This window comes from Marmota marmota, unplaced genomic scaffold (genome assembly GCF_001458135.2).
Source record: "Marmota marmota marmota unplaced genomic scaffold, marMar, whole genome shotgun sequence".
Lineage (NCBI taxonomy): Eukaryota > Metazoa > Chordata > Mammalia > Rodentia > Sciuridae > Marmota > Marmota marmota.
In genome coordinates this window covers 947,660-967,564 of record NW_025999869.1, presented here as the reverse complement: position 1 = coordinate 967,564, position 19,905 = coordinate 947,660, and positions in this window count along the sequence as shown.

The following is a 19,905-nucleotide window of genomic DNA, read 5'->3' as shown; positions in this document are numbered from 1 at the left end:
AAGGGAAGTGTGTGGGCTGGAGCTGCTGCATCTATCTTTTGATATGAGGGAGTTAATGCTGACTGAGGGGACGAAGAGAAAGAAACTGTGTCCTGCATCAACCATGCCACACAAGAATCATCCTCCTCCACCCCATGCTGGTTTGGTTAATATTTTCTCTGCTGAAAATTCAACAAGTTCCCACCATCTGGCACACAAGGCCTCCAGGGTCTAGCTTCCACAGGCAACTTGAGTTTTAGGTTCTTCACACCTTCCTGTAATCCAGCGCTCTGACTTTACATCTCTCACCACCCAGCTGCAAACCAATTGTCCTCACGGGTCTGTGCTGCACCTTCTGCATCAAATGCTGTTCTCATCCTCCTGCTCCCAAAGAGCCACAAAACCCCCTGATCCTTGGATATTCAGACTCCCAACGGCCACCTCTAGGGCAGCCCAGGAGGATGGCCACCTTTGGGAGGGAGGCTGCAGAGATGAGTCCAGGCAGCAAGTAAGGCTTGCTTTGTCTCTCAGTGGCTATGGTCAGGGCTGGTGACCTCCTGGGTCAGAGCACCAACAGGTGATTAGTAAGGTGTAGACCCACCCGGACCTAATCCCCAACCTTACCAAACTCCCAGGGGTTTGTGATGGTGGTGAACACAAGAGGACCTCTAGCACAGAAGGCTAGGTCCCTTTTCAATCCTGCACTCCTAAAATATCTGGACTTCATCAAAATTCTCGACTTCCTCTCCCACCATATCTCTTGCTTGAAAATTCCCGACTTCCACCTTTCCTTTCCCCCTCCTGGACTCGGTCCTGGGAATCGTTTCTGTTGGGCTGTTGGGAAGGGAAAGAGGGTTTATTTTAAGCACTGCACCGGCGGAACTCCACTGCGCCCCCCACTACCTAAAATACCCTGCGCCCTGGCGCACGTTCTGAGCACCATAGAAACGCCAGTCCTGGCGACGGGAGGGGGGACACGGAGCCCTTCTGATGAGCCAGCGCAGCACCTGAGCCCCACCCCCACCCCAGCCCTTCGCTTCCACGCTCTTCTAACCCACGGCCACCAAACACCTGCCATGCGTCGCCCCACGAGGGGTCCCGGAGTACTGGTCCCGCAGCCTGGGGTCCCGGCAAGAAGCACACCCCAGGCACGTGACGATCCAGGGAAAGACCCAGAGGGCCCGTGGGCTTCAGGACAGCCAGGCCAGGGGGACTCAGGAAAGACGGCGGGAGGTGAAGACGGGAGGGGACCGGCGCACGCAGCAGGGGCACCGGTCACGTCTGTCTCAAGCGCCGAGGGGACCCTGCTAGCCATCAGGGAGGAGTGCGCAGGAGGGCAGGGCGTGCACCTGACCTCAAATCCTTCGGCAGGGCGCTGGCAGGAGATGCCTCCCCTGAGTTGGTGGGCGTAATGCAGGGGCATGAGGAGATTCGCCGGGGAGCCCGGGGTCCTGTGGGTGGCCAGGACCTAGCCTGTCTCCCTCAGTGGAAACTCAACACCACGTGCCCTGTAGGTATGGGGCCAGGTTCCCATTGTGCAGGAGTGAGGTGGGGATACAGCGCCTCCTGGCCCCTTGGTCCTGACAGAGTCCTGAGGCTCAGGCCACCGCGTGGAGAGACAGGCCCAGTGCACATTGCCCATTCAGTAGGCTGTGTGCTCTGGTCTCTGACTCTTCTTGTAAAGAAGACTGAGACTCAACCAGGGGCTCCACCCATTGACCTCCTTGATCCTAGTCGCCTCCCAAAGGCCCCTGCTCAAGACCACAGTGACCCAGTTTTCCCTCCTCAGTGCCTCAGGGTGGGCGTTAACTTAGTATGAGCATTAGAGGGGACAAACCACGTTGGAGTCGCAGCAGCCAGGCAGGGAGGCCCTGGAAGATGGACAGGTGGCTGGAGTGAAGGTCAGGCAGTGATGCCTTTCATTGAGGGGACATTGGGGACAGAGGACAGCATCTTGGATGCACAGTCCACCAGTGGCCATGTTAGTGGGTTGGTTAGATGTCCAGGGTCAGAGCTCAGCGCGGGACTGGGGCGGAGCTGGAATCTGAGTCCTGGGCGCATCCTTGCAGAGGGCTGGCTGCAGTCACAGTCCTGCCAGGGAGGAGGCACTGCTCTGCTTGGAGGGAGGAAGCTCCTTCCCGCCTAACACATCATGCAGGGACCCATCATGCAGGATAACGAGCAAAAGAAACCAGCCTGGCTGTGAGCAGCTCCTAGACCCTAGGAGAAAAAACCCTAAGTCAGAAATTTAGTCCCAAGGGCCAGAGGATGGGGAGCAGGAGACAGGAGACACTTATGGGACAACAGCTGAGGACCAGAAGAAGGGAGGCCACTCACTCCTGAATGAGTCCATCCCACCCAGGTGTCCACAGCTCAGCCAGGCAGAAGCAGTGAGTCCTTCTACCCCAGGACTGTGTGTCCACCCCTTGACCCTTGGCTGCTGCAGGATCAGTGTGACAGCACGTCCTCCTCCCCCAAGTTCTGTTATGAAGTAGCTTGAGGTCGGTGGCCACCTCTCAGGCTGCTCCCAGCCTTGCTGCTGGCTGTGGCAGGGATGGACCCAGGCCCTGGCCCCTCCTGGCAAGCGTCTTAGCAGCTCCGTGAGCCCTTCTATGGCAGAGTCTCCTGACCTCAAGGGCTTCAGCCTCAGAACCCCGAAAAGGACTGTTGGGTAAGACTGCAGAAGGAAAGAGCCAGAGGGACAAGAAGCTCCGCATCAGGGAATCGGGGCAGGCTCGGCCCCTCCCTGTCCTCTGTCCTGTGTGGTGCTTGGCTGATGGAGGTGCTTCCGGAGCAAGGCTGCAGGACCAGGTCTCGGCTGTGGGTGGGGGGTGGGCACCCTGGCTCCTGCAGGACCCATGGAAGGATGATGGGAGGGGAGCTCTCAAAGGAAACCTGGTGCACTGGTCAAAGGGGGGAGAGGGAGGGACGCAGGGCAGAACCTACTGCAAGGGCTGGCCTGGGGAACTCCACAGAGAACCAGCTCAAGGCCAAGATCCACAGCCACCTGAAAGTCAGATTCCCTCGGACCCAGCTAACACCTGATCTCAACCCAAGAGGGGGCTCTGACTCGGTGGTGCCCCAGGTGGAAGAGGAGGGGACAAGGCTCTGAGGGATGATGAGGAGTTGCAAAGGGCGCTATCAGAGGAAGACAAACATTTGGTGTTCACCAATTGCTCCTCCTCCATGCCCTCCTCCTGTTGGGCTTGTCCATCAGCCCTCCTCCCCCAGGGACCCCCATGCTGGGCTCTTCAAGGTTGGAAACACACCCCCCTGTTCATCAGTGAAACCCCAGTAGCTCCCACAGGGCCTGCACGTAATTGGGACTCAGTAAAAAAAAATGTGCTGCGTTGAACGTGGTGCCATCCATTGAAAACAATCCAGATCACAACCCTGGAACTTTTTAAAAATTGTATCTGGCTGGATTTCATTTTAAAGTCCAGGGTGAGCTGAGTGACAAATTACAGAGATTTTTTTCTCCAATGCCTTTCAAGTCACACAGCCAAATCAGTTCAGCAAATTATATGTAATCAACGAGGAAATCAATAAGTACTGCGAGTGCATTAAAGAGTTTAGCAGATTCATTATGTATTTAGCACATTCAGTCCAATTTGCAGGAAGTTCAGAGAAAAACAGGCGTTAGCATGTAAACAGTGCCTCTAATTGACTCAGAGCGTCCTGGGCCGCACAGCTTCCTGGGAGGGAATCCACCAGGAGACCCGGCACCCCCAGCCCAGCCCCAGCCCAGGCCTCGTGCAGGGGTCACCCCCAAAGCCAAGGGTGATAGCCCCAAAGGCTCTCTTGGCTTGAAATTCTGTGGGAGATGAAGGGAGGGAGGAGAGGAAGAGTAAGGAAAATGGAGGAAGGGGTCGGGGGATGGCTTTTCGGAATCCCACCCTTCCTTCAATTTCCCAGAGGCCTTGAGTCACTGTGAAGGGGTCCTTGGAAATACAGTCAACAGACGTCACCAGGCCCCATGTGGAGTTCTGAGCTGAGCCACCTCAGCCTGGACCTGCCCTCCCAGCCTGGGGGCTCCCAGCCTGGAGGGGCAGCAGCCAGGACGCAGGGTCTCACCCCGAGGACGGGGAAGAAGGCAGGTGGGGAAGGGCTGATCACCAGGGCCCGGGGAGCCAGGAGGCTGGTTAGAGCAACGTCCCTCATGAGACAAGAACCACAGAGCCCAGGACAGGACGCCATGCGGGGAGGACAAGAAGATCAGTGCCACCACAGCGCTGAGTACCCATGGCCACATGGGCTGCGCCTCCTGCAGACACGCCAGGGGGCCTCTGGCTCAGTCTCACTGCCCGTCGGCCACAGGTGCCCTGGCCAGGGACATGATCTGCCCCCAGCACCACCCAGTGGAGCAGGTGACCTCTGCCTCCTGCCCCAGCTGTGGATTCCCCTAGCTACGGTGGCCTCAGGCACCTCTGGCCACAAATCTTTCCGTCTCCAATTCCTGAACTGGGCTAAGTGGCACCAATTTAGGAAACCAATTTGGGAAGTCATTATAATCCCTCTTATTGATTTGGAACAGAGAGCATCAATCAAACATGAATCCACACTGGCAGGGATGTCTCACGGCACCTGCATTCTTCATAGCTCGTGGCAGACATCGCTAGCCATGCCCAGCACCCTTCCCCACCGACTTCTGAACCCCGCACTCCAGTCACCAGTGGACAAAGACGAACACACACACACACACACACACACACTGTTGGACACCTCGTGCCTTGTCTGGCCAAGGGTCAATCTCTGCAGGCTGCTGCCATGGATCAAACTATAAGAAGCAAAGGGAAAACAAGCCAGCTCAAATGACTAAACTAGGACCAAGGGCACAACACTTCATGTCTCACACAGGCCTCTCATTGCTGGTCGTACCACCTGCATGAGGCCCTCGGCAATTCCCTCAGTGACAGAAAACCAACACTAGCTCCCGTCAGCACAGGGAGGAGTCTGTGGGCTTCTTACCTGGAGTAGGCCGGCCCTCGAGTCCTTATGGAACTTACTGGATGTCACCTGGATTTTTCTATGACTTCCTTTCTCTTGAGCCTGCTTTTCCCACATTGGCTTCCTTTGCAGGCAGAATGTCACTTTTTGGGGGGCACAAGCTGGCCACATGCCTGCATCCCACAGCTGCCCCCATAGAAGTATTATGTAGAGTTACCTGGAACTCCTTTCAAATAGAGGAAGTATGTCCTTTGCTTCATCCTTCCCTACGCCTCGAATACAAAAATAATGTCTTGAGCTTCAGGAACCGTAACAGATATCTAGGTGACTTTGAGGACGGAAGGTTGCCGAGCATAAGAAAGCAGGAAAACAGGAGGGGTTGTCGTCCTGAAAGATATTGAGAAGATGTCACGCTGGCCATGAGCTTCAGATGTCTGCACTTCTTTCACAGGGAGAAAGAAACTTCTGCTCAGTCTATTACAGCCTGTGTCAGCCAGCTTTCTGTTTCTATGACAAATGCCTGAGATAATCAATTTATAAAGAGAAAAGATTTATTTGGGCTCACAATTTTGGAGGTTTCAGTCCATGGTCAGTTTTCTTCATGGCCTCTGGGCCTATGTGGAGGCAGCTCACTGTCAGTCAGGGAGCATGCAGCCTAGCAAAGCTGTTACCTCATGGCGGAGAAGCAAAGAGAGAAAAATATGAAGAGAACGGGGTCCCATAACCCCTTTCAAGGGCCCGGGCCCAATGACCTCACTTCCCTGAGGCCCCACCTCTTAAAAGGTCCACCCCCTCCCAAGAGCATCAAGCCAGAGACCAAGCCCCTCACACTTGGCCCTTCAAGGACATTCCTGAGCAGCACAACAGCACAGCCAAGTTTACTCCCCAACCCTCTTCCTGGTTCAGTTGGGGCTGGCGATTCTGCTCACGCTGGAATCCATCAGAGGACCCGAATCTTCCAGCAAAATTCCCTCCAGCTGAGCTCGCTCTGGCAGGATGTCACCCCTTGCAGATGAGGCGTTCTCTTTGCTGCTCCTCTGTCCACCCCCACCCCATTCCTGGCCCATTCCAGGCTACGTTGGCCTTGAAAACATCACGGTTGTTGAAGAATCATTTTTAAGGATCATGAGGCCGTATAAATATAATATGGAAAAGTGGCAAAGCTATTATTTACTTCATTCGTAATGAAGAACCCATAAAATGTGACATCAGGGTCAAGGAGAGTCCAAGAAACAGCCAATCGGCTATGTTGAAATGAGTCCTCAGTGAGTGCCGACCTGGCCTCCAGCAGCAGGGGTCAGAGCTTCTGCAGGGTGACGTTCATTTGTCACTGACTCAGTTGAAGACCATGAAAAGGGCCAGACCCCTGTAGAGCTGGGTCCTGTAGGGCCTGCCGGACAGTGTCATTTTCACACCCAGGTGTTAGGGTCTGTAAACAAGTCTGGATGGCGCCTGGCATTTTGCCAGAGGGAGTGGTTTGTGAAGTAACACCAGCGAGCCATTAAGTGTGGAGATTCCTTATTGGTTGACTGCTGTATCAAGTTTATGTTAATTAAGATAAGCTGTGTGGAATGTATATATACCCCTCCTGTCCTACAATAAACGGCTCCCACTCCTGCTGTATCAATCTACACAAGTTGTTCGTCACCCCTGGTTATTTTGCTGCAGCCTGGACTGCGGCACCCAGGTTCCCACGGCCAGGGTGCCTCCTAAATGTCCACTCACCGCCTCTGCGGGGCCACCTGTGCCCACTCAGCTTTCCCTCAGAGCCGCGCTCTGCCGCGGCGCCCCGCGGCCGTGTGTGGCCTCCACCTTCTCCAGCAGCTCGGCAGAGACCTTGGCGTCACCGTCACCCTCCTCTTGTTTCACCTTTTGCATTGGATCTGCCAGAAAATCCCACTGCCACCACTGAGTTGTCCCCAGGGCGTGACTTCCCAGCTCGGCCCGGGTGGCCATCCCCCCTGGCGTGGATCCTGAGGAGCCTGCAGAAGGGCCCGGTTACCACCCCTCACTGCTCGGCAGCCTTTCTCAGCACAGCACCCTCCTGAGCCTCAGCAGTGAGGTCTGACTAGTGTCATCTCCCTGCGTAAGGACCCAGATGCTACCCGGTCACAGGCCAAGCCTCAGTTCTAGGTGGAGGCCGCCGGGCCTGTGCTGGCCCCAACACACTCTCTTTGCCAAAAAGCCATTCCGCTACAGCCCTGCCCGGCTTAAGTGGACAGGACATGTCCCGTTCCTGAGCAAGCTGAGGCAGGGCAAAGGCCAGGCAGTCAGTGAAGGTAAGGGAGGACGGGGTCCAGAGAGAGGGGACCCCTGGTTACCAAAGAAGGAGCGACGGGTTAGTAATGGCTGACTTCCTTGATGGTGCTCCTCCGACTCTGGGTCGCCAACGGTCAACCTCCTCGCTCCGGCTCCTAGTCATGCATGTGGGGAAGAGAGAGAGACGGTAAGGAAAAAGGGGGTGCTGGGTCTATTGGAAAGCAAGTCGCCCCCCCTCCCACGGTCTTGGCTCCCAGGTCCCACTTGTCTTTGGAGAAGTCGGTTTCTGTCCCTTTGTTAAAGAGCACTTGCTCTCTGTACTTCCTCGGTCGCTTGCCAGTGTTTTATCTTCACTTGGGGGAACAAGGACCCGTTCCTGATCTCCAACAGCCCAGTACTGTGATTGCTGCCCAAAGCCCCACCTGGACACTGCTGCATGGGGGACGGAGACTTCCACATAGGAGCCTCTGAGGGCCAGTCCAGGTCAGGCCCTAATTGTCCACAACAGTGCCTGGCACAGAGGAATTGCTAAATGGTCATTATAGTTACTGCTGACCTGTTCCGTACCAGGCCCTGGGCTGGCCACCACACAGCCATCTCATTTACAGTCTCAATGACCCCATGTACAAACTGAAAGCATGCCAGCACGGGTGCAGGACCGTGTCCAGGGCACAGAGGCCTGCCTCAATCCTGGTTGAAGTCCAGAGCAGAAAGGCTGCCACCCCAAAGCAGGTCCAGGCCAGACCCCAAGGGTCTAGGCTGGCCAGCTGATGAAGTTGGAGTTTATGTGGGGGCAGAGGCTCTGGGCCTTGAGCTAGCACCAGGACGGCCTGAGGGGGCTTGTCAACAGATTTCTGGGCACTTCCTGGGCTTCTGGTTCAGTAGGTCTAGAATGGAGCTTAAATTTGCTTTTCTAACAATCTCCCAAGGGAGGCACCCTGACCTGGTGGCCTCACTTTGAGAACCACTGGTGTAGGAAGCAGGTGGCCACCAAAGGGCTTTGTCAGGAAAGACAGAGCCCGTGGAGGAGGGACCCGACTGCAGCCCCCGTGGGGACAGTTGGGGCAGCTCCGTGACCCCCCCCTGCAGCTGCAGACGCCCCGCCCGCCCCCCCAGCCCTTTCACATCCCCTCCCAGAAGATGCGGCCTCAGCTCTTACTCACTTGAAATTTTAATTATCGCCAGAGCCTGAAAATCACAGCCACCCCCGCTAGCAAGGGCGGGTGTGAAAGAAACCAAATAGCTCAGGAACACACGACTTCAGCAGAAACAGAAGAGCAGTCTCCCTGCAGAGACTCCAGCGCTGGCAGCAGTGCCAGTGAATACAGAGGCATCCTCACCCCTGAGGCCTGGGAGGTGACACGGGGCTGCAGCCCAGTCCCAGGACTCTTTCCTCAACCTTGAGCTCAGGTACTTAAGGACGACGCCCTGTGTTCCCTGGATGCTGGGGACTGAGACGGGCTTCCTTACTGGGTGGTAGGTCCCGAAGTCATCCCCTCCCCCCAAGGTGTGACAGTGTGGCCGTCCCTTCTCAATAGCCATGCATTTATGTGAAAGTGAATGAGGAAACCCTGTCACCAACGAACAAGGCTGAAGGGAGGATTTGAACCTCGCAATTGATCTCAAGAAAACATCCGGTAAACAACAGGTTTCTAGTCATGGCACGAGGCTCCCCGGGGGCCAGGCGCCTGCAACCCCTAAAGGTAGGTGCCATCCTGGGCCACCTACTCAAGGCCACACAGAAGGTGGCAGAGGAAGGATGTGAACCCAGGTAGCCATGATCTCAGCGCTCTCCCCGTGACGTAGGCAAGGGCCCTCCAAAGGTCCATGCTGATCACCTCGGACGGCCCTTCTGACCTGATGGTATTACTGAAAGCTCAGTCCCTGTCCCTGCCAATCCAACACCAAGGACATGGTTTTGAGAAAAAGAAAAAAAAAGAGGGTTTATTGCTTTGCTAGCAAAAGAGAAGCACAGTGGACCCTTGTCCCAGAGGCCATGGTCAGGGTGTCTCCTCGGGGAGCCTGATTCTCAGCGTGGTGGTGTTGGGAGGTGGCATTAAGGAAGGCCCAGTGCCAGGGGACTGGGACACTGGGTGCAGCCCTTAAACAGAATAGGACAGTGTGAGTTACTACAGAAGAGCCAGCCTGGTCCCTGGCTTCCCGTCTCCCAGCTCTGCTCACTGGCCCACCTGCCTCCACGGCAGGGCCATGAGGTGACATGGCCAGGGGCACTCACCAGAATGGCCCCGGGGCTGCCTGGACTGTCAGTGTCTTCAACTGGGAGCTGCACGAACCCCCCTTCTTTTTCGTCCCTTGGCCACACCTGTTTCACAGTAATAATGGGAACTAGACGAGTACATTGGATAATGTGTGTTTCCATACGTGGGGGCTCAGCGTCACCCATCAGGGACACAGCCCACGAGCCCACTGCCATCCTGCTTCCTAACACGTGAGTCTGGATAAGATGCTGTGCGCAAGGCACAAGAAATTTGGGGAAATAGAGGGGCGGAGGCGGATGGACCTGAGATTTTACACCAGTGTCCGGAGGCCCTGGTGGCTCCAATGGGCCAGCGCTTCCCCAGCAGGGGCCAGGCCCTGGTTCCATGCCCAGCTCCACAAAGTCAACAATGACAGCATCGACACTGTGGCAGGTCCCTATAGACAGACAGACTTGTCTGCAGATGGTAAGAGAAAGGCAATGGCTGTCGGGGAAGCTCCACTAACTTGCAAGACAAGTGGAAAAGATGAGGAGAGGTGGCTTGTCCCCATCAGAGCGCCTGATGACAAGCATCACGTCCGGTCAGTGGTCAGTTCCCCCTGTTGTGACACCGTCAGGGCAGCGGCCCTGCGACCTGACACTTTAGTCCTTGCAGAGGCACACATTCGGTCCCGAAGCCCTGGGAATCTGGACCCTTAGAGGGAAGACAGGACACAGGGGAGGGAAAAGAGCAATCAAACCGGAGATTGCAGAACAGCTGTGGCCAGCTGAAATTCCCATCAGGGTGAACTCGGGAAATAGCAGAAAGATCCGAAATCAATCATGTTCATGTATGATTTCCAGAACTTGGTTTTCTTTTCATTAACCTCCAAGAAAATTAAAATTTTATCGAACAGCAGTCATTTCAAATATTTCTGCGATCTTTGTTAATGCAGTTTGGCTGGAGTCTGCATTTCCTGTATCTCCTGGATCGGAACACGGTTTGTTTCTCAGTCTCTGATAACAAATATTGAAGGGCTGCTTTTGCAGAAGCTGCACTGCTATCTGGAAACACTGTTCATCTAAATCCAGGACAGGAACATGGTGGTCTACCATGAGTTACACAGGTGCACATAAAGAGAAACGGGTCAGTCACCTCCAGACAGGATTTTCCCTCCATTCAGACCCCTCCCTCCATTTGAAAGCTCTACCAACTCCTGAGATTCCACAGAGCGTCTGAGACTTTCCGTATTAACTAACGTGTAGAAGTGCTGTTGACTTGCACTTCAGCCCTCTGGCCTGCTGGGACCTTCTCAGGTCCTTGGGGGGCAGGTGGTTCTTCCCTATGACCACAATAGTTCTAGCCTTCATGATCCTTGTGAACACAAAAGCCACCTGCCACTTTCAGAATGCCCCCAAGGCATGGTACCGTCCAGATGAGATTCTGCAGCCCCGCCGTAAGGGAAAGGTTTTATTGAGCCCCTGCTTTGTGCCAGGCTCTTGCTAGTCCTGGAGATAGCAGTGACACCATCTCACACACAAAGAAGCTGCCATCTCAGGGTTGCAGGGACTCCAAGGTCACCCAGCTGCTGAACGCTTGGCTCTCGTCCTCCCACATCCTCGTTTGTGAACCATCACTGAGGCGAGACCTCAGTGCACACCTGTTAGATGTGTGAACATACGGGTGCATGGAGAGAGAACAGGTTGGGAGAACTGTCTGGAAGGCTGTCTTCGTGTCAGCACCAAATATAGGCTGCTTGTGGGGATGTCAGCCGCAGTGGATCCCCAGCATCTGGCAGATCGTAAGACAAGACTTCCTACTTCATGCAAGTATTACAGGAATCAAATGAGAGCCATGATTCAAAAGTGCCTGGCACAGAACCGTCCCCTGCCCTCCCTGCGTCCTTTGCCCCACACAAGCCACCCTAATAAAGCCTTGTTTCACTGGGTCACAGCCCTCTGAAGAGCACCCAAAGGCTCCTCTGTGCATTGTCACTGCGGAGTTGGGTGACAGAGATGCCAACCAGGGAAGGAGAAGCCCTGCTCTGAGCCCTACTTGGATTCCCAGGCTCTGCCGGGCCCCTTCGGGAGCTCTCTCCTCCAGCACTGGAGGCCAGCCTTGGACGCCCAGCCCCGCAGTCCTGCTGTGTGCTCAGATGGCCTTCATTCCCTTCCAATGGACTTGGCTCTTAGAGAGGTTATTCCTCTCCCCTCCCCTGGAACTACATTGAAGCTGCTTCTCCAATGTCCATCCCCAGAGAGATTACCCTGGCCCAGTGTCCACCCCTGCAGGGAGACGGCAGGAAGCTGGGCCCTGACCCAGCATCTGCAGCAGGAAAAGGGAGGACATTGGAAGTGGCAGGAATGAGTGCAGAAGCGTCTCCAGCAGCCACTTCACAGCCCTGGAAGACAGTCACTCTGAAGGACAGAAGTGGACCCGAGGCAGGGGCAGCAGGCCCTTCCTCTCTGGTCAAATCTGCCCGCATGGCTTAACTGCCCCATGGGGGTTCAGAAAAGCCACAAGCTGGCCCCAGGAACCCCTCGTTCAGGCTTCTGTGCATGAGCCAGGCGCAGGCTCCTGGTCCCAGCAGGAATTCAGCCTCTGTCCTCCAGGGCTCTCTGTGAAACAGGCCCCTGGGTCCCAGGCTAACCAACAGCCCAATGTTGTTGTTGGTCATGCCACAGAAGGAGGCAGGAAGAGAAGTCAAAGCTGCAGGGAAGGGCAGGTCCATCCGGAATGTAAGTCCCACCTGCCGGCTCAACCCTGCATCCCAAACACTGGGGCAGAAGGCCACGAGGATGCCTTGGAGTGCTTGATAAGAAGGAAGGCCCAGCACAGAGCTTCCTAGGGGTCATGCCCCCACCCCATGCTACAGACAGGCTGTGAGATGCATGGATGTCACTTCTCCTAGTAAACGGCTGGCCTCTCAAAAGCCACCAGTGCTGAACTTTTCATTCTCATCTTCGTGTTTAGATGGAGGGGCTTTAAAATAGACTCTGCAAGGAGTGCCCTCAGTCAGCCCTTAGGAAATGCCAAAATGTCCAGCATCCGAGGAATTGACTAGCTGGTAGCAACCACCTAGTTTTAAGGGGGAGAAATTCCTAAGGCATTGATGGATGCAGCCTGGACCATCCGTTCTGCTCCCATCCGGGGGTCTCCTTGGGATCCTCACCCAGATCAAGTCCTGACGGCATCCAGCACCAGGTTCCAGAAACACAGGAGACAGAGGGGCAGGCCAAACAGCTCCTGGGATACACGGCCGGAAAACTCGGACAGGGAATTCCAGACCAGTACCGAGCACGTTCAAAACAAAAAGCAAACAAAAACCCTGAGAAAACACCTCAGTGGTTGTTATATGGAGCGTATCTGGATCCCACGAAAATACACCTGGGGGTGCAATCACCCCAAGCGAGCAAACACTGCTTCTTGGGAGTGGGAATTCTGAGCTCGTCTAACTGTCTGTGGCCCTGCCAAGGACCACGGGATATAAAGAGATACAAGTCATCCCTCAGTATCTGCAGGGCTTTGGTTCCAAGACCCTCCCTCACCTGGACCCAGGACACCAAAATCCATAGGCACTCAAGTCCCTGACATAAAATGGTGTTCTGTTTCCCTGTAACCTACGCACACCCTCCCAGGGACTGGAAACCATCTTATGACACCTAATACAATGTAAATACAATGTGAGTAGACACTGTACTGTATTTTTTAGGAAATAATGACAAGAAAAGTCTACACATGCTCAATAAATGGATTTTTTTTTTCTTGCTGGGGATAGAACCCAGGGCCTTGTGCATGCTAGGCTAGCTAACTGAGCTGCATCCCCAGCCCTCCAAAGATGGACTTTTTTTAAAAAAAATAATTCTTTTAGTTGTTGATGGACCTTTATTTTATTAATTTATATGTGATGCTGAGAAACAAACCCAATGCCTCACATATGCCAGGCAAGTGCACTACCACTGAGCCCCAGCCCCAGCCCCAGCCCCAGCCCCAGCTCCAATGGATGGATTTTAAAAGAATATTTTTAATCCACAGTTGGGGGTGGTGTCTGTGGATGCAGAACCCATGGATACAGAGGACCGATTTTACAGCACATCCATGATACCAAAATTACACAGGGGAAGCAAAATTGTAATTTGGGGAAAGGCATAAGAAAATCTCCTTGGGGTGGCCAAAATCTCAAGAAAGGTTTGAAAGCACAGAATTAAAATGCAAACCGTAAAATACATAAGACAGACCGCTGGGGAGTGTTGAAATCTGGGTATGTGGTGAAACACGTTGACATTTGGTGTGATAATGTCACTGCAGCTAGGTTTTAAAGAGTCCTTATCTTTCAGCATTAGCCACTGACATAGAGTAAGGGAGAGACAGAGGTGGAGGGAGGGAGGCAGCGGGTCTCCTCAAGGCAGCCAACGCCTCCAGGTTTCAGGGTGCTGTTTTTGTTTTCTTTAGGTGGGGGTACTGAGGATTGAACCCAGGGGTGCTCAACCACTGGGTCACGTCTCAGTGCTATTTTGTATTTTATTTAGAGACAGGGTCTTGCTGAGTTGCTTAGGGCCTCATCATTGCTGAGGCTGGCTTTGAACTGGCAATCCTCCTGCCTCAGCCTCCCTAGCACTGGGATTCCAAGCATGCGCCACTGCACCCAGCAGGATGGTGTTTTCCTCAGATAGCAGTTGCTGACCAGTGGCCTGGACTGCAGATTCACGCAGATGTGTTCTGCTCGATGCCCACAGTGTTTCCAAGGAATCTGAGCTACATTTTAAATGAGATTTCCCTGAACCGCCCCACCGCCATTTCTACTTTCTTCTGGAATTCTGAGCTCTTGGCAGGCCCTCTATTCTCCCGGTCACCACAGAAGATGTGGGATCACATGGCTCTTTGTTCTGCTTCTCCACTTTTCCTCCCTTGTCTCCTTGAGTGAAGGAGACTCTTATCACTGACCAGGGCCAGTCCTGTGCACCAACCCTGCGCTACAAGCAGTTGGCCACATTATCTCACTGTGTGCTCCAATCACACCAGGGGTAGGTGTTGCTGTAGTCTCTGTTTTATAGTAGACACTGAGGCTCAGGAAGGCAGGTGACTCACTCAAGGCTACACAGTAATTTGGAATTTAAACCTGGTCTTGCCCGTGTTCTCACATCATGGTGGTTGTTTCCTCCTGTATATGACAACACATATGACCAGGTCCTGTGGTCCTTTGGGTGGTCCTGATCTGAGAGAGAGGGAGGGAAAATGGTTCCAGCCTCCCCAGGGACCTGGTCCAGTCCTGCTGGTTCCTGGACAGGGCTGAACTGACCATACTGGACACCAGAAGGTAGCATTTTTAGCATCTGCTCCTTCGTGTGAGGGGAACATTGAATCATAATAACCTGAACTAACATTTTTTTACAAAAGTGAAACTGATAGATTTCATGCATACACCAAAACTTGCAATATTAAACTAAAATAGGACACCTTCATAGTTGGCTCTGGGCTCCAGGGCTTTAAGGACTAAACACAAATAAGACCTCCAAGTGGCAGTGTAGAACAGGGTTGAAAGAACTCAGTTGCTCCCTCCCCTTTACCACGGCTATGATCCCTTCACGTCTCCTGTTCAAATGGGAATAGGTGGTGTCACAGGCACCAGAGGTGGCCACCTCGCTCAGCGTGAACTTGACCATTCCAAGCTGACATGAACTTCCTCTCTGCTCAAGGTCATTTAGCTGGGTCTGTGTGCATTGCAATCCACCACAGGTTCTCAAAACTCATCTCCATATACAATAGTATTTTTAAAAGGATAAGTAATGTCGATGTGCTAATTTAAAAGTAACACACATCATTGAAATCTTAACGGTAACCACGGCAATTCTTTAGAACTTAGACCAACGAAAATTTTTTTCAGGGAAGTATGATATATTTTTTTTTATTTTTAGTTGTAGATGGACAGGCTAACTTTATTGTTTTTATCTTTATGTGGTGCTGAGGATCAAACCCAGGGTCTCACAACACATGCTAGGCAAGCGCTCTACCACTGAGCCCCAGCCCCAGCCCAAGGTATAATATTTTCATCCCTGACATTATTTAGAATTGTAGGCTGTATTAGTTCATTTCCTTTTATTATAACAAAATGTCTGAGACTGGGTAGTTTATGAAGCTCAAAGGTTTTTTCAGCTCACAGTTCTGGAGATTCAGGGCATGGGCAGGTGGCATGGCTCTGGGAAGGGCTCTAGGGCAGACGGCATCAAGGCAGGAGCCTGGGTGCAAGGGATGGATCATGCCTGGCAGGGAGACAGAGTGAGGAGAGGAGCCGGACTTGCTGCTGTCGTAAGAACCCTCTGGAAAGAGCTAAGCAAGGGGCCCCAGGGGAAGCTCCCTTCTGCCTTCCTAGGGCAGCACCCCAGCAAGGCCTCAGACCTCCTCCAGGCCCCAGCCCTTGAAGGTTCACCCCTCTCACATATCCATACTGGGGACCAAGTCTCCAGCACGTGAACCCTTGGGGACACACTAAAGCCATGTCCCCACCAGCCATGGCAATAACGAGCAGCAAGCCGACTGTCAGTGATGTTATTACTGTGAAGTCCTCAGACAGGGCCCCCACCACTACTTTGCTGGGGGAGCCAACTTTGAACACCCTGTTCCTGGCCCCTGTGCTCAGTTTGCCATTACCCAGGTTCTGCTGGACCCTTGCTGCCCTCACCCCAAACTAGCAGCCTTCCTGGAGCCCCTGGAGCAGATTGACAGTGCAAAGTGACCGGGTGAACAAAAGCCAACCCAACCCGCGGCGGCAGAGGAGCCCGGCTCTGCCACTTCACCTCCCTAAGCCTCGGTCTCCTGCCTAACGACACCCAGCAAGCCACAGGGCATCCTAGAGGCAGGCGAGGGTCTAAACCACCAGGCAGCATTCGAATCCCAGTCGGAATTCTCAGTGGATGAGAATTTTGGAAAAACCCAGCACAGTCTGAAGATGCTTTTATGGAGGTAAAAATAGCCACCATTCCTGAGCGCCACTCAGCATCTGCCACTTTGCATATATTATCTCACTTAATGTCACCCTCATCATGATGCTCCAAGGTCCACATCGTCTGCTCCATTTTAATGAGGCGGCAGATGAGGCTAAAGTCGTTGGTGGACTCGCCCCCCGCAGCTCAGCCTCCCCAGAGTGACAACTGGGATGGGGCATTCCAGAGTCACCAGAGCCAGAGAAGAAATGGCTTCACCCTGCTCTGCATGGGGGGAAAGGGGCTAGGGGAATGGGGACCCGGGTGCTTCTGCTGGAACTGGGACTACAGACCTTGTGAGACTGACCACAGGCCGCCTCAAATCCAAGGACGGGAGGGGTGTTTACAGGCCTGCTGACCGATGCCTGCTTAGAGGCTTTTAGTCCCTGGGTGGAGGAGGCAAGTGACCTCGTGCTTCAGACCAGCAGCCCAGGAGCAAGAAGGCCATTAGAAGCTGCCTCCCCCTGCGCTGGCAAAACCCCAGGGCGGTAGTGCAAGCCGGGCCTGAGGAGGCAGCAGCAGCAGGAGTCCGGGTCTGCAGCCCTCGTTTAGATCTTGGAAACCAAGCCTGAGAGAGGAGAATGAGTTGCCCAAGGTCACAGCCCACACTGCCCAGGTCGGGCTTTGAACTCCAGCCTGTGGGCACAGGTGTGGCTGCAGCGTGAGGGGCAGGGGTCCTTATCTCAGCACTGGGAGCTCCAGGGAGCAAGGCTCTGCAGCGGCTGCCTGCCACTGCTATTCTGGGAGGGCAACGTGCTGTGAGCATGCGTTTAACAGGAGGTGGAAATGCAGGGAAGCAGAGAGGGTGTGCTCCCCAAACCAGGGAAGCTGCTGGCCCAGCCTGCCTCGCCTGAGGAGCCCTTCCACCATCACAGCAGGGACTCCACCCCAGGGCAGAGGTGACCGCTGCCCCTGGTGCCTTCCTGGACTTGCATGTCTGTCACCCTGAATTCCAAGGTACCTGGGCAGAGAGCCCTTTTTAAAAGGCCCTGCTTCATCCGTGGTATGTGAAGGGCCTTTTAAAAACGGCCTTATTGAGATGTAATTCCATAATCGTATCCCCAATACCCAAAGGGGTGGACACCCCCAATATGTTCTGGGGAAGCCTGAAGCTGTGGCTGGGACCAAGCCGACCTAGGCTGTTTTCCTATCCATACAGACACATGGTGGCATTGACCTTATAAATTAAGCAAGATAAGAGATTAACAACAAAAAAAAAAATAATAAACTAGAGCAACTGTAATAATATACTATAATAAAATTTATTTAAAAGTCACACATTGCTGATTTCTCAAATTTCCAATCTAATCATAGTCTTAGCCCGTAGCTGACCAGGGCTAAGCACAGAGCAAGGACGAGGGCACTGTACCTCCCTGTGACAAAGCACCCAGCTCAGGGGCGCTCTTTTAGGGCATTTCCACCACCCGGGAGGCACCTTGCAGCCCCTCGCCACCCAGTCCCCAGGCCTGGGCAGCCACACCCTCACCCGAGTCCTTAGGCTCGCATCTCGGGCCTCCTGGTAAACGGCTCCTGAGCCTGGCTTCGCTCCTGGCGCAGGGTTTCCAGGTGATCTGTGCCACATGAAAGGAGTTTTAAAGCATGATCTCTTTTTGCATCCCAACCCCACTCTCTCAGAGACCACTGGTTTAGCCTTTGCAGCTATCCCCTCTTGGAGAATTTTATGGGACTCAGAAAGGAGTCCATCAGCAGTGAGAGGAGTGTACCTGGGGAGTGGGAGGAAGGCAGGGAGCTCTGAGCCCTGGGCCAAGCTGCCCTTGAGATCATGGAGGGGCACAGGGATGCAGTGTGGCCAGGCAGAGGCCAAGCCCGGGGCTGGGAGAGGATGGAAGGACAGGGACGAGCAAGGGTTAGGTCATGGATCTCACCTTGTTTCGTGTCTCCTACTGTCACTTGCAGAGTGTGGGATTCCTTTCCATTGCTCCTCATGTCTGCCTCTGTTTGCCTGGAGCATCTGGGCCAGCCTGGAATCCCTGAGGGTATTCCTGATAACCCAGCAGAGGCCACTGTAGGGCTCGGGTGACGGGAGCTGGGGGCATGGCCCCGTCCCCTCTTCGGATCAGGCCTTCAGTGGGGCCAGTCGCTCCTACCCTTTCTCACCCAAGTCTCACCACGACTCCATGGAGAAGTCCATTTCAGGGATGAGAAAATCAAGGCTCTTCCATGAAGATGCAAGGAATTCTGGGAAGCTTGCTTGCTACCGCCTTGCCCCGTCCCGGCCACACACTGGACATGAATACTCCCAGCCACCAGGCTCAGGCTCTGGACCTCAGGGACCTCAGTCATCCTGGTTTGGTTGGTGATTCCCTGGCGGAACACTCCTGTGAGCATTTCTTTATGTGCTCATTGGCTCTTTACAGATTTTCCTTGGAAAAATATGCAGCCAAGTCCTTTGCCCAGTTTTTAAACAGGTTGTTGATTCCGTGGTGTTGCTGAGCCGTGGGGTCTTCATGTATTCTGGATAACAACTCCTCACTGCAGTTGCAGTATCACCCTCCCATCCCATAGGCAGCCTATTCATCGTGGCCTGAGTCTCTGGATACACAGAAATTTTAAGTTTTCAGGTGATCACTTTTCATTTTGTTCTCTGTGCTTTTGGTGTCACGGGCAAAACTCCTTCTATCTCCCAGTTTTTCTGGTGTCCGAGTGCTAAAATGTACAATGGCCTCAGGATGACTGATTGGCTACCGTTAAAACAAAAAAACAAACAAAAAAACTGGGAAGTCAAGCCTGGTGCAGTGGTGCACACCCCTAATCCTGTAATCCAGTGACCTGGGCGGCTGAGGCAGGAGGATCGAAAGTTCAAGGTCAGCCTCAGCAGCTTAGCGAGGTCCTGTCTCAAAATAAAATTGACCAGGCTGGGGATGTAGCTCAGAGGTAGAGTGCTTACCTAGCATGTGTGAGACCTGGGTTCAATCCCTGGCACCTAATTTAAAAAAAAAAAAATAGAAATCAATCAGAGTTAGCAAGGATATGGCCAAATCAGAATGTTTGTGTACTGTCAGTGGGATGTAAAATCATGTCACCTCTGTGGAAAACAGTTCAGCATTTACTCAAAAACTCAGAATTACTAATGATCCCACAATTCCACTTGTGAATGCACACTCAAAAGAGCTGAAAGCAGAGTCCCAAAGAGACGTCTGTACACCTGCATTCCCAGGAGCACTCTTTACAATAGCCAGACGTGGGAGCCGCCCAACGTCCATTAGTGTATAAGCAAAATGAGCTGTCCACTGTGCAGTCTCATTCAGCCCCTGAAAGAAAGGAAATCTGACCCTTGCTGAAATATAGATGACCCTTGGGGACACTGCTAAGAGGAACAAACCAGTTACCAAAGGACACACTATGCTTTCCCTGTCTGCGGTTCCTGCAGCAGGAAGCTTGGAGAGAGGGAGGGAGGAGACGGTGGTAGGGCTGGGAGGGCAGACGGGGAGGTAGTGCTTAGAGGATAACGAGTCCGCTCTGCAAGATGAAAGGGTTCTGGAGGCGGGTGGGGTGATGGTGACACATGATGTGAGCACACC